Here is a 14,200-nt window from a genome sequence, read left to right on the forward strand (position 1 = left end):
AAAGGCGTATGTGCGAGCAGAGCGCATGTGCAGTGAACCAGTGGTAAAAAAAATGTGAAACCCACCATTGTGGAAAACCATAATTTCCTTTAAATAAACCAAGTAGTCCGATGCACTTGGTAAATCTTCTTATTGGAACATATGTTTATATGAAACATCAACTTGCTTTGCTCGGCACTCAACTTATTTTTGTTCCCAACCTTTCCTCTGCTGATCTTTTGGATAAATACCCATTATACTACTAGCAAATTGGTGACATATTTCAGTTCTTAAGGAATGAAGTGATGGAAAGCAAGAGCTCCCAAAATTGTGCCAGATGAATTTTTAAAAATACTAAATTGTTGATTTGCGAATTAATACAGCTGCTGCTGTACCACAGAAGGGTGGGCTGCAAAGCTGATTCCTCCTGAGAATTTTGTTCGGCTCCTATAGAATTTTAGGCAAGCTTATTACTAAATGTTCCACCAGCAAGGGGCTTTTTCCTAATTCTCTAGGACGTTGAATGAGGAAAACATTCAAGCTCTTGTTGTGAAGCTTTAATATAAAAAACAGCAAGCAGAAGAAAAGAGTTACAACAGTTTATTTAGTGACTATTCAAAGTTATAATGGCACCGAGAATAGTGGCTTATGACCCTTTTTCACACAACCATTTTAGTATCACCATGATCAAAATTTGCACCCTTGGCAACTGACTCATATTTATGATGATTGCAGTGTCCCAGATTCAGTGTGATCCCCTTTTGAGACCTTCTGACAAGCAAAGCCAATGGGGAAGCCAGATTCATTTAACTCAACAATTGCAGTGATTCATTTAACAACTGTGCAAAGAAAGGCCGTAAAATGGGATAAAACTGACTTAACAAGTGTCTCACTTTGCAGCATACAGTTTGGGCTCAATTATAGCCATAAGTGCCTTGTTTGGCAGTAACAACTAAGTCATCGAATCAAGGATCCCATCGCATCCTTTTCTTCAAACATGAAATTGAGCAATTTCCTTTAAGATGTAGCACATTTCAAAAACAGTTTCTATTCAAACAAACTAATATGTCTTTCCTTACCCTGTGCAAATGTGCTCACAGTAACCCCCGTTTCTGAATACCAGCTTCTTTCACTCTTTTCCTGGCTTCTTAAGCCCCCTTTTTTATGGGTCATACTGCTTCTCTCAGCTCTCAACATATCTTTGTCTCAAATCTCCCCCCACCCCACTTGATTTAATGGGCTATTTCATTCTTTGGAAAGATTCTCATTTTGGTTGAGTGTATCAACCTATGTTCCTGAGTTGTCTGCAAACAATCTCCCCCCCCCCCCATTACTCTCGCTCGCCTTTTCTGAAAGATATTTTCTACCTGCTGCTGGTTACAAACTTCCTTTCTTCTTTCCCTTTTTCTTTGTTCTGCCTTGCTGTATCTAAAGTTGGGAACTTTTACATATTTCCAACTTTTTGCTTATTCCCTATTCCCCTCCATTCTATCCACTTCCTACTTATCTTCTTCTGGTGTCTTCACAAAGGTCATGACATCATCCAAAGTCTCTTACCAAGTTTATACCCCCTGCAATTTTGAAGGTAGCAAAGTGGCAGGACTTTGGTGGCTGCTTGAGCTTGTAAGACTTAGCAGGTAAATAAAAGTGGTTTTCTTTTTGTCTGTGTTATTCACAGAGATAGATAATATCCGCCTCCCTGGTTAAGTACTGAGAACCACTGACTTCCTCTTAACAAGTGAAGTGCACTCTCAATGCGGCATGTGGTTTATTAATCCAGAGTGGTACGCCTACTTGGAGTTCTAAAATCAATAGGAAGTTTAATCGAAGCATTCTTTAAACGCCAAAAGAGAAGGCATAGGATTCCAATGTGCTCCTTTTGTTCAACAATATCCTAGATCAGGGGTGTCAAACTCAAGGCCCAGGGGTTGGATCCGGTGCTTAGATCTGGCCCGCAGGGCTGCTCTGGATCTGGCCTGCAGTGCCTCTCCCAGCAAAAACAGAGCTGGGGAGAGCCATCCACAGCCCTCCCAAGCTCCATTTTCACTGGCAGAGGGTTGCAGGACGGACCATTTTCACTGGCAGAGCGATTGGGCTACCACAGGCACCCTGACATGAGTGATGTTAAGCTGGCCATGCCCACTCTGGTCACGCCCACTGTGGCCTCCCAAGGTCAAATGATGCAGCCCTCAATAAAATCGAGTTTGCCACCCCTGCTCTAGATGATCTTTTAAGTCCTTTACATCATCAAGGGCTGTTCTCTTGGACCATTCTCTAAAACCAATTGACAACAACATCTTAAGAGGAATATAGTTAAACAGTGCATGATTTGGGAATATGTCTAAATAATAATGGTAAGGAGAGATCTGAAATCTTAAACATGGATCTTCACTTTTGCCATCCAAAATGACATTAACAACGAAGCAGGTAACCCAGTAGGAATTATTTTGTCAATCTAAAGAGAAAAAATATATATGAATAGAATAATCCTGATCTCTTCAAGACCTATTGCTGTATCAATCATTCAACCAATGCTATTTCCTAGATTTAAATATTATTGATCCAAAGAAATATGTTGTTTTACATTCCAGTGTTTTGCAAAAGAAATATACAACAAAAGCATAGCAAAAAGTGATGGTTAATAAACCCAAAGGTGGTTAGGTGATTCATTCAATTTCTTTAGATTGTTTCAAGAAAAATGACTAACTCACTAGACTCTGCCAAGAAAGATAGCAGTAGGTCCTCATTTTATTGGAATATCACTAATACAATCTGTAAAAGCATGCATGATGAAATAGCTAGAGTGATAATCTTTATTAAAAAATGCAAAAGCTAGTCTTCAATTTTCTTCTTTTGGTAGTTTATGAAGTTTATGAAAAGTCTAGTTGTGTTTTATATAGACATATAACTGTACATATACATTATTATTTCTAGAAATATGTGTGTACGTGTTTTTATTGAAGAAATTCTTTTGATTTACTTGCTGGTTTTTCCCAATCAAAAAGTTTCTCTTGAATCATCAAAGCAGGTGCATCAAATGCTTTCATTACATTTCAGTGGGTATGCAGGCTGTATGGCTCCATTTTGATCGTGGTTTCTGGAGTAAACCAGCAGTATGGACCTCACATGCATATGCTTGTGAAGACTCCCGAGAAAGGCTTCTGAAGCAGATGTGTCAACTCTTGAAGACCACAGCCTCACTCTGCTTCAAAGAAGAGTGCTTTGATCAGGATAACACATCATATGAAGAGTAGCTCTAATAAAAGGTAATAGAAACACACACACACACACCATTTAATCCAAAAAGAATGTATCTAACAGTAAACATTCATTGTCCAAAAAGTATTATGAAATTTCTGTAGTCCAGATATGTCAAAAAGCATGGGAAATCTTAGTTTGCGTAAGCAGCACAAATTCATCTCATTGACTTTGGCAACATATCCATAATCACATTTTTCTATGAAGAAAGTTATTAGGAACAAAAACATCTGTAAAAACAATTGACATAAAATTGTAACAATAAATCATTACAAGGCAAAGCATAACTGGACACTAAGGTGGCAACTTATCAGGATATAATAGAAACATGTGAAATGAGGAAGAACAGCTTTTGATTAGAAGAAAAGAAACAGGTGGGGAAGATATTAAAAATCACCCTCTAAGGTTGCTCATATATAGTTGAGATGTATAAAAGCAGTGAAGTGAATAATAAAAAATACACAATCCTCATCTTTCATTCAATTATTAAAGAGTTTATCAAGGAATCATATGGATGATGGCACTGGAAAAAATACTTGAAAAAGCACAATTGATCGGAAGGACCTCATTGATTGATCATGTGCCATCAAGTTGTTACTTAGTAGCAACAGAACATTTCTCCATAAACTCAGGTATATTATATTATAACTGTAGTCTTATTTTTATTTTAGTAGTTTTCATTTCATCATGCAAGGAAGCTTCTGTGGGGGTTAAATGCCATCACTATAAAACCTAGGCAGAACTCAGATTGTTTACAATCACTTTGGAATCTTATCAGAAATTGGTGATGGGAGTACAGCGTCAAGATTTACAGGTTAAATTCTTCATGGTTGCTAAAAATTTATGGACACTGGATAGCTCTAAACATTTGAAAAGCTTCAGAATATCTTCCATTGAATTATAAGTATGCAATAATAGAAATTTATCTGTCTCCCTGGGGAAATACTTAGTATCAATTAGGCCACTTCCCACAGCCAGTCCCCCCCCCCCTCCGCCAATGTTTCTGGACTGACAAGGAATAAATACTCCTGAGCAATTCCCATTCATTGTAGAGGAAAATCATGTCTGGATGAATTGTACTATAGGAATTCCATAACTATTTTAAAGAGTGTCAACATAATCTAATACATATTTACTCAAAAACCCCAAAGAGTGCAGTGAGATTGATTTCCATGCAAATATGTATAACCTAATTCAGCTTGTCCCAGTCTGTGCCATTCAATTATGTTGGAATATAATTCCCATCATCTCAACCTGGAGAAGATTAGCCAAACAGATATATTACGGGATGAGGTAAGAGGTGTAGAGATACTGTGTGTAATCTTATTGTGTGCTATGCTTTTTATTCTAGAAATAGATCTTCTTTCCAATGACTGAATCTGATTTGGGATCATGTTGTAGTAAGGTTCATATAAATAGCAAACCAAAGTGATTAAAACTTAGAGTTGTATAATAGAGGCATGCTTTCCTTTTTAAGTAAGGGTTGATAGTCCTTACTTTTGTTCTATGAAGTTGTAGATTTGCAGGTCCTCTGGGATCCAAAATAGAACTTTGGTTCCTAAACAAGGTGCTATAGTCTTCAATTCTCACCAAGCAGTTTGGCCACAGTCCTATGCTTTGCTCAAGTTTTTCCTAATAAGCTTAATTATTTTCATTATATGTATCAAAAACTTCTTCCAACACAAGACTTGATCAGAAAATGCCACTTCATATCGGAGGGATGAATTGATAGTGCTGAAGGCTGTGAAAGTACTGTAGAATGGACTTTCATATCTAGCTGTTCAATTGTTCCTAAAATTTCATTCCATAACTTAAAAACTCATAGATATTTCTGATTTTCCAGCAAACAGACTTTTCATTTCTAACTTGCTTTGAACTTGGTCCCAGCTGCTATTGAATCAGGTGATGTCTGGTTTCTTTCAAGATACAATTATGCTATTTTTTAAATCACTGAATTTGAGTTCTGAATTTCTTTGTCACTGTATACCCTTTTAATGATTACATCATGGCCAAATAAGGATGTGGATACATTTACAAGGGAAGAGTAGAGAAATTTGTTGATTCAAACACGAATGGGATCAGTTTCTTGACCCTATGTAATCGGGGTATGTATCCCCTTGAGAATTACTCTTTTAATATATCTCATTTGGGGGCATTTTTTTCATTCATTCATTCATTCATTCATTCATTCATTCTTCATCATCATCATCATACAATACAATACAATACAATACAATACAATAGTAGAGTTGGAAGGGACCTTGGAGGTCTTCTAGTCCAACCCCCTGCCTAGGCACTGAAAGACAAAAAAGGTAAGTATAAAAAGTGGAAGGAGGGGGACATAACTAAGGCAGAATATCAGCAAATAGCCCGAGCCTGTAAAGATGAAGTGAGGAAAGCTAAGGCTCACAATGAAGAAAGGCTTGCCACAAAAGTAAAAATTAACAAAAAAAGCTTCTTCCAACATGTTAAAAACAAAAAAAAGTTAAGGAAACAATTGGTCCATTGGTAGGAGAAAGTGGCAAGAAGGTGACAAGCAACAGGGAGAAAGCAGAACTATTTAACTCATGTTTTGCATCTGTCTTTACACAAAGGGATAAAACAGTCCAACCTATCAAAAGCAGCACCACAAAAATCAGATTAGGAACACAAATTGAAATAGAGAACAAAATGGTAAGTGAGCACCTGTCGACCCTAGACGAGTGCAAATCACCAGGACCAGATGGATTACACCCCAGGGTTCTGAAGGAAGTGGCAGACGAGATCTCAGAACCACTGAACTATATCTTTCAGAGATCCTGGAACACCAGGGAACTACCAGAGGACTGGAAAAGAGCTGATGTGGTTCCCATCTTCAAAAACAGGAAAAAACATAGATCCAGGAAACTTCAGACTTATCAGCCTGACCTCAATACTAGGAAAGATTCTGGAAAAAATAATCAAGCAACGAATTTGCAAACACCTAGAAGCAAACAAAGTAATAGCCAAAAACCAACATGGATTTGTCAAAAACAGATCATGCCAGACTAATCATCATCATCATCATCATCATCATCATCATCATCATCATCATCATCTCCTAAAGGTCCAGTAGTCACTGTTCCCACCTTCTCCTCCACTTCATACCTGCTCAGTATTAACCAGGGTACTTTGTTTACTAAGTGTCAAGATTTATCTCAACTTTGAATACTTCTTTTATTACCACCTAAAAATAAGATGCTAGTTGGCATATATATTCAACATTCATCTCAGAATAACTTTCAAATTATTTGTTTAAACAAAATGGGAGGGTGTACATTTCACAGACTCCAATAAAGCCTTAGGAAAGATAATGTTGTTTTATACAGATAAAAAAGAGGACCAGAGCTTACTGCAGTAGCTCATTGCTGTGATTACCAAGGACAGGAGAGCAGACGTTTCTTGTCAAACAGACAAGCCAGGCTGTTTGAGCGCCTACTCTCACATACCAATGTCCTTTTAACAGCTTGATTTTGATCTTTTCCCCTCCTGATATAAATCAGGAGTAATTCAATCAAAGTCAGTGGAATTACATCACTGTGAAAACATGCTAGTTCGATGAAAATCAAACAGCAGTCTGACTGCCTGAGTCCATGGTGCTTTCTAAATTGATCTGGTGTATCCTCAGAGCAAGTAGGCAGTCTTAAGCAGGTTCAGTCATGGACCCAAACTGTTCTTTATGCTGCTAGCTTATTAGGAGAACCACAATTTTACAGCTATCAACAAGTGATATGACTATCACTTTTGTTTAAACTGGAGGAAGTTAATCAGAGGTGTCATTCAACAGGTTCTGACTAGTTCTGGAGAACCGGTAGTGGAAATTTTGAGTAGTTCAGAGAAGCGGTAAATACCACCTCTGACTGGCCCCGCCCCCATTTATTCTCTGCCTCCCGATTCCCAGCTGATCGGGAGGGAATGGAGATTTTACAGTATCCTTCCCCTGCCATGCCTACCAAGCCACGCCCACCAACCCATGCCACACCCACCAACCCATGCCCACAGAACCAGTAGTAAAAAAAATTAAATTCCACTACTGGGATGAATCTGTCAGTTTCACCTTGATCCATTGTCAATTATTATACTGCTAAATCCTTCCATCTTGAAAATTATATTATATTATATTATTATATATTATATTATATAATTATATTATATTATACTGGAAAAATTATATTATACTGGAAAAATTCCTTCCATCTTGTTTACTAAGAAAGTAATGGAGATTTGTACGTTTTCTATGCAGACTTATAGATTTTATATGTCTGAAACGAATAAAATATTCAATCTTCTGTGTCGGTCAAATAGGTCTTATTTTTCCCATTATAGAGAAGAATATATTTCAACTGTTTGCCATGTAGATAGGAAAACCAACCAATGACAGCCTTGATTTAAGATACAAAGGTTGAATACTTGCAGAATTAATTCCAAATACCGATTAAGTTCTGAAGAATGACAAAGGACTTTTCTCCTTGCCCAAGTCATGGTTATTATTGATTAAATATATATGCTGTTGTATCTTTTAATGTGATGGCAGTCTATCACAACACAATAAAATACCCAAAATAAAATAACAATGTACAACATTGACAGGATTAGTCATATGTTACAGGTGAAAACAGGGAACAGGTGATTGATAGGGACAAGAGGAAGGATGATTTCATGATGCTGCTCTCATCTTCTCCTCCCTTACTATAACTAATCATTTGTGACCCTGTCTAGGGTCCTTTTTTGAAAGAACTAAAATTATGTTCAAAAATAGCCTCATTGACTGGTTAAAAAAAACCCGGAGGAATTGTCTAAGGAAATGCTACTGAGCAAAAGTGAATCTCCCTTTTGACTTGTACTGTATTGATTTTTTTCTATTGAACAAATAGTCATTTTCTTATCTTATTTCCAACAGCATCTGTTCAGATCTAAGCCAGGAGTAGGGAGTAGTCCATACAGATAGCAATCATCACCATGGCATCTGATGCCACCTAAGATGGAATAGATTGAGCACAATGATGCTCTTCACCTCGCAAAGAGGACATAAGTAATCATTGCACAAACCATGATAGAAACTGCAGCTGCAGTGGTGGGTTGCAGGCTGTACGCACCGGTACGGTGCTCCGGAGGGCCCACCCACGCTCCTTACCGGTCTTTTAGGTCTTCGGCGCTTTTGCGCATGTGCATGGTGCATACAGCGCTTGCACGATGCTCCACTGACCAACTGGAGCGTTGTGGAGGCTCAGGGAAGTGATAAGAACCCACCACTATGCAGCTGCTTCAGTTCTGAGAAAGTTGCTTGGTTAAATCTACAGTTATTGCACCTTTGCACAAGCCTTCAAAGGTAATAAATGATAAAATCAATAAAGAGTATAGCCATCCAAAACAATCAGCAACTGAAACCTACAATCTATTCAATGGTGACAAAACTAGCAATTGGTAGAATTGTCCTATGCAGCACAAGGAGAATACTGAGGCCATGATTAAAAAACAGATTCAATGCACTTTCAAGAGTTGTGAAACCATATCTCTAAGGAGCTTCCATAAGAACTGACAAGTGTTTCAAAAAGGCAATATAAAAGCAGATTTGCCAGAAGTCAGATATCTTGTTTCTCCTTCAGCCCATGCTAAAATCATAATTGAGAGCAGTTCCTAGCTCCAGATGGGAAAGTACAGTGCCCACAATTGTTAAGGAGACTTTTTGGGAGTTGGACAGATCCCAAACTCCAAGGGTTTTAGCAACCAGATTTTATTCATGGCATAAACTGAGTTGTGAAAAGAGGGAAAACACTATTTTAAAACTCGAAGAACTGAAGGTATAGTGAGAACATGGCAGGGAAAATCAGTTGCCACCAAAGGCATCTGTAGGATCTGGTGCTTTTAGTCAAAATTATGCAAGTAGCATGATGCTGTCTTGTCACAAGCTCTGCCCTTTCCATATAGGTGTGTGAAGTCAGAAAAATGGCAGTGGAACAGTTCAATGCTGATTTCATGATTTACTCCAACATGACCCTACTTTCATGGATATTTCAGGTGATCAGGCATGTTCTTAAACTGTTTGGGTGAGTCAGCCCTCTCCATCTATCAATTTTGCTTTCTCCTAATTTGGTGTTCAGTCCGTCTATCTATTTAGTATTGGTATCATCCTCTCAAAGAAAATAAACTGAATTTAAATTAAGTAAACCGGTAACAGTTTTAGTTATAAGATGAATGTGATCTTTGTTCTCTAAGTTCAGGAATTTAACCTGTATATAACATCATTTCTTTCTAGCTTAACCATTTCTATCTTTTGTGGAAGGCCTATAAGCTAGGAAGAGATAGGCTATTTAAAAATAATGAAGTATAATATATATTAAGACAACATCACAGAGTTCATAGCAGTGGTGGGTTGCAGATGGTACGCCCCGGTACAAGCGTACTGGAGCCTGCCTGGAGCACCGGATACCGTTCTGGTATGGTGCTCCAGGGGGCCCACCCACCCGTCCGAGCTCCTTACTGGTCTTTTAAGTTTTTGGTGCTTCCGTGCACGGTGCGTACAGCGCCTGCGCAATGCTCCGCTAAGCAGCTGGAGCATTGTGGAGGCTCGCAGAAGCTGTAAGACATGTGCACCCGAGCTGCACACAAACATGTGGACAACGCCGGGTTTGTTCCAACCATACTGGTTGGAATGGGATCCAGAACCCACCACTGGTTCATAGGTACACAGGTAGAGAACATCTAAGATGCATAAAATTCAGCAGGGATAATAGTTTCCTTTACAGGGCACTTTAAAACTCAAGTCAGAATAGTTATCAGTCAAGTGGAGAATGGAATGTGCTTATCTAGCTGTAAATAACTCTTGACAAGAAAAGCTGTGAAAGCTAAAAGTAAATGTTGTTTAATGTTTTAAAAGGGGAATAAAACCCAAGAGCTATTTTTAATTGTATCTTGTAGCAAATTTTGTAAACACCTATAATGCTCTGCCTCAATTCTTCCAACTGTAATGTAAAATTGGGCTCCTTTTTGCCTCCTGAAATTACCTCAGGGAATATCATTTCTGAATTTCTTTCACTAACTGCAAAGGAAAAAGGCAAGCCGAGGGTGGCTTTGAGCCTACACTCAGTCTTCTAAATCAGTTAGACTCGATCTTTTATTACAAAATACAGTACATAGAAAAATTAAAATTAAACAGTGGGAAAACAAGCTAAGCAAAAAAGTCACCCATTCCTTTAAAGAGGGAAATTGCTAGTAAAACACTCAATGTACCCTTGCTTGATTAAAGTAAAGATGGGGCTCAGTTAAATTGCTGCACTTTCATCCAAGGTGTGTGTTTTCCAGTGGTGGGATTCAATTTTTTTTACTACCAGTTCTATGGGCGTGTCTTGGCCATGGCATGGCTTGGTGGGAGTGTCTTTGTGGGTGTGGCAGGAGAAGGATACTGTAAAATCTCCATTCCCACCCCACTCCAGGGAAAGGTTACTGCAAAATCCTCATTCCTTCCCGATCATGGGACTTGGGACACAGAGAATAGATCGGGGCGGGGCCAGCCTGAGGTGATATTTATTGGTTCTCCAAACTATTCAAAATTTCCGCTACCAGTTTTCCAGAACTGGTCAGAACCTGCTGAATACCACCTCAGATGTTTTCATGCTAATTTGCCTTTCAGATCCCCATTCCAACTTTAATAAAGAAATGGCAAATAGTTCCTATTATTGGGTTAAAGAAATGTTGCGCCTTTGGCTCATACCAATTTGAAAAAGCTGTTGTATAACTTCTGCATGTTTCTCAAAGCTCCATCACCAAGAAGAGTAACCAAAACCTAGCATCACTGTGTAAGCATTATATAAGCTTGTTCTCTATATCATGAAGAACAAAGCAAAACAATGATGTTTTGACCCAAAGGTGCTTTTCTAAGGGGCAACTGGACTTCCTCGTTTTTATTTGAAGATGTTTTGCATTCTCAGATCTGAAGAAGCTTATTGGATAAAAAGTGAAACATCTTCAAGGAAAAACCAGAAAGTCCAGCTGCCTCTTGAAAAAGCATCTTTTGGTCAACCATGACCTGGATGACTGAGAATCTCCATAGACAACATTGCTTTGAATTTTTCCAAGTATCATCATTATTAATGGGTACATTTCACAGGATATTTATCTTAAAATGGATGGAGTGTGTAAATGAAAGTTCTCTCATGTGCCCCTGATGTTATTGTGCTAAGCAGCATTAATGGGGAAGCAGACATTTTACTTTTTTATTCAGTACCACCTGCATGTTGATGTCATTGTCATAGTCTTCCTTTGCAGTTCCTTGCATAGATGCTCTTCCAATCAACTTACAACCCCCAGAGTTCATTCAACTGTTAGTTAAAGGATCTATCAAACATACTAGTAAGGGTAGAAATGGCAGCCCAAGGTTCTTGATATATGCCAACTTTGGTTCATTTCAGTATTTTTGCTGATCAGTCGCTAAGTCATGTTGGACTCTTTGTAATCCCATGGATCCCATAAGGTTGTCCTATTGTCCACTGCCGCCTGAGTTTGCTCAAATTCATGTTCATTGTGCTGATGACACTTATCTAGTCGTCTCATCCTCTGCAGTCCCTTTCTCCTTTTGCCTTCAATTTAAAATATTTTCAAAGTCCTTAAAATGGAAGCAAGTGGCAATACTTTTCAGACAGTGGTAAGGTTCTTCCCCTTCTAATAGCATCACCATATCATCAGAATATTTTATGTAAGGTTATCAGTTGTTTAGGAGGCTAAAATATAGCTACTGATCGAGAAAAATTGGCCACTCCATATTAATGCTTTAGAGTTTCTATTATCTACACACATGTACATGACTACATCTGACATGGAACTTCTTCCTTGTTGCTCTGGAATTGATACTAGTTGTCACCTACTAACTCCCTGGCCAGGTCCTATTACAAGTAGTTCAAATAATGTTCACTGCCTGCTCTGAAAGCTATTCATCAAGTGATTCATGTAAAGCTGATGGGAAATGATATATGGTCATGATCCAAATGTAACCTAGGAAGGTTCATTCTCTACATCTCTTTTCAGTAAAAGTGAAAATGGTAGATATAGGAATAAAGGGCCTAACAATGACTAGCAATTGAAGAAGAAAAAATCAAATTCAAAGGAGCTGAAAAGGAGATTTGGCTTTTCCAAACACAAAAACAAAGTATGAAGGAAAGCAATAAAATATTCAATAGAAGAAATGTGTTGATTAATGGTGGGCGCTTATAAAAGCCTAAGGTTAGCTATGCTGTCAATCTTCTATTGCCTAATTGTCAGGCTAGAAAGCAATAGATGGTGAGAAAGCCACCTGGGTGACCTTGGGCCAGTCACTTCATTTCAACAAGAGGTGTTATTCAGCAGGTTCTGACCAGTTCTGGAGAACCAGTAGTGGAAATTTTGTGTAGTTCGGAGAACCTATAAATACCACCTCTGACTGGCCCCACCCCCATCTATTTTCTGCCTCTCAAATCCCAGCTGATCAGGAGGAAATGGGGATTTTGCAATATCCTTCCCCTTGAGTGGGGAGGGAATGGAGATTTTACACTGTCCTTCTCCTGCCATGCCCACAAATCCACACCCACAAAGCCACACCCACAAAGCCATGCCACACCCACAAAGCCATGCCCACAGAACTGGTAGTAAATTTTTTTGAATCCCACCACTGCTGTCAACCCAACTCACCTCCCAGGATTGTTGTTGTGGAGGAAATAGGAGGAGAAAGTGTGCTGGATATGTTCACCACATTATTTATATGTAATAATAATAAAGTCAGGAAATAAGTTATTGATGTGTTACAATCATAGTGGTATTAACTTGAATTGTGACTGGGGAAATGTCTTCAAGAAAATATAGAGGAAATCCAATGGAAATGGATTCAGGACTACTATAAAATGGCATCAGAGCATAATCCATACTTACCCAAACAAAGGGTCCATACTTTCAGTCTTCATTGAGAATCATGGTACACAAAGATTGTTAGTTTGTTCATGGTTGAATTAATACACAGTAACATATGTCAATTGTTAACTTTGTGTATACTTTGCAGATTAAAGAACTTAATTTCACACTATTTATCAAAGCAAATGTATAAACCAGAGGTGGCATTCAGCAGGTTCTGACCAGTTCTGGAGAACCAGTAGCAGAAATTTTGAGTAGTTCGGAGAACCAGTAAATACCACCTCTGACTGACCTCGCCCCCATCTATTCTCTGCCTCCCGAGTCCCAGCTGATCAGGAGGAAATGGGAATTTTGCAGTGACCTTCCCCTGAAGTGTGGAGGGAATTGAGATTTCACAGTATACTTTCCTTGCCACGCCCACCAAGCCACGCTCACCAAGCCATGCCATGTCCACCAAGCCATGCCCACAGATTCAAAAAAAAATTGAATCCCACTACTGATATGGACCATAACTGAGAAGCTGTGGATCTCAATAAAGATATGTTAGTGCTGGCTAGCTGGCTATGAATAGCTTTGACCAGTTCACATTAGAAATATTCATTTGTCAATAATTCTACAAGCCATATCTATACAGCTGTTTTGATCCCCTCCTCTTGTCTCAGAGCTAACAGGAAATAAAATTTTCCTAAATCTTGATGCTCCCCACAAGGCACCGTTATATACCTGGGATATAGATCTGGGATGTGATGCTATCCACAAACATTTAAAGGGCAACATTCCTCAACTGTAATTTCATCTCTATTCAACAAAATCTTCATAAGAAAATAATTCATCCAGTCAACATATGACTGCATTTCACCCCACTCTTTGTCCACCCTAGTTGATATTATCAACTAATTGGCTTAAAAGATACCTAATAGATCAACTATCAGACCATTCAATTGCTAGGTGGCAGGAAAATGTTAAAGTGTTTTGTCTCTTTTGGTTGACATCTAGAGATTATCCAGATAGATTCAGCTATGATGCAGCCATTGGGTAAGTGTTATCAAAAAGCTGGAGTTTATCTACT

This window comes from Natrix helvetica, assembly GCF_964273705.1.
Source record: "Natrix helvetica genome assembly, chromosome: 2".
In the NCBI taxonomy this organism is placed as follows: domain Eukaryota; kingdom Metazoa; phylum Chordata; class Lepidosauria; order Squamata; family Natricidae; genus Natrix; species Natrix helvetica.